The sequence below is a fragment of the Bactrocera tryoni genome, unplaced genomic scaffold, assembly GCF_016617805.1.
Source record: "Bactrocera tryoni isolate S06 unplaced genomic scaffold, CSIRO_BtryS06_freeze2 scaffold_234, whole genome shotgun sequence".
Classification (NCBI taxonomy): domain Eukaryota; kingdom Metazoa; phylum Arthropoda; class Insecta; order Diptera; family Tephritidae; genus Bactrocera; species Bactrocera tryoni.
The window spans coordinates 14797-16440 of NW_024395960.1; positions in this window are offsets into that span (position 1 = coordinate 14797).

The following is a 1644-nucleotide window of genomic DNA, read 5'->3' on the forward strand; positions in this document are numbered from 1 at the left end:
AGCTGCTGAATATCCTAACATTTATTGAATTCTCTGGAATAACTTAATATGAGTAAGTTGAGCTCAGCAAAGTATACTAACTCTTCTTAAAAAAGTGTTTAGTCTGTATATGAACTTATTTAATTATCATCAAATGATTGTGACAGCTGTCAAAGGATTTTTAAATCATAGAAATCAACATAGTTAGACCCTGACTTCAATACTTACTTCGTACTTGCCCAACAGGTGAATCCAGCGCCCCATGGTGGCGCCATCTACATATATGTATGTCGCCTGGTGCGTTAGAATCTGTTTTCTTTATCGATTGTCCAGTGAGAATTTCATGATATTTCATTGATTGGCAGTGAAGTTATTGCGTTTTAAGTGTCCGTATGCTTGTGTTATCCGTGCGAAAATCAGAATCAAGTAAGGAACTAAGTTCTCACCGAACATTTTATACTCGCATGATAAAGTGATAATCGAGATTTCATTATACGTCATTTACATATTTTTCAAATACCGTATTTTTGTAAAGTTTTATTCCGCTGTCATCATTGGTTCCTAATGTACTATATATTATACAGAGAAGGCATCAGATAGAATTCAAAATAGCCTTATATTGGAAGAAGGCGTGGTTGTGAACCGATTTCACCTACATATATTTCGTGTTAAGAAAATATTATATACCGAATTTCATTGGTCTAGTAGTTCCTGAGATATGGTTTTAGGTCCATAAGTGGGCGACGCCACGCCCATTTTCAATTTTTGAAAAAGCTTGGGTGCAGCTTCCTTCTGCCATTTTTTCCGTAAAATTTAGTGTTTTTGACGTTTTTTGTTAGTCGGTTAACGCACTTTTAGTGATTTTCAACATAACCTTTGTATGGGAGGTGGGCGTGGTTATTATCCGATTTCTTCCATTTTTGAACTGTATATGGAAATGCCTGAAGGAAACGGCTCTGTAGAGTTTGGCTGACATAGTTATAGTAGTTTCTGAGATATATACAAAAAACTTAATAGGGGGCGGGGCCACGCCCACTTTTCCAAAAAAATTGCGTGCAAATATGCCCCTCCCTAATGCCATCCTTTGTGCCAAATTTCACTTTAATATCTTTATTTATGGCTTAGTTATGACACTTTATAGGTTTGCGGTTTCCGCCATTTTGTGGGCGTGGCAGTGGGCCGATTTTGTCCATCTTTGAACTTAACCTTCTTATGGAGCCAAAAAATACGTGTACCAAGTTTCATCATGATATCTCAATTTTTACTCAAGTTACAGCTTGCACGGACGGACGGACAGACGGACGGACAGACGGACGGACAGACAGACATCCGGATTTCAACTCTACTCGTCACCCTGATCACTTTGGTATATATAACCCCATATCTGACTCTTTTAGTTTTAGGACTTACAAACAACCGTTATGTGAACAAAACTATAATACTCTCCTTAGCAACTTGTTGCGAGAGTATAAAAATATTAATATTATTTTTTGACGGAAACAGAAACATGTGACCAGGGATTTTCGTGTCACTTGAATGTTGAGTACTAGTATGTACTCAATAATCGCTACCGAAAATAATACTCTTATGCTTATATAAAGTGCTTAAATTTCGCTACGACCTTTCCTAATTCTTATCTCTTATAGAAGTAGATTATCTTCAACT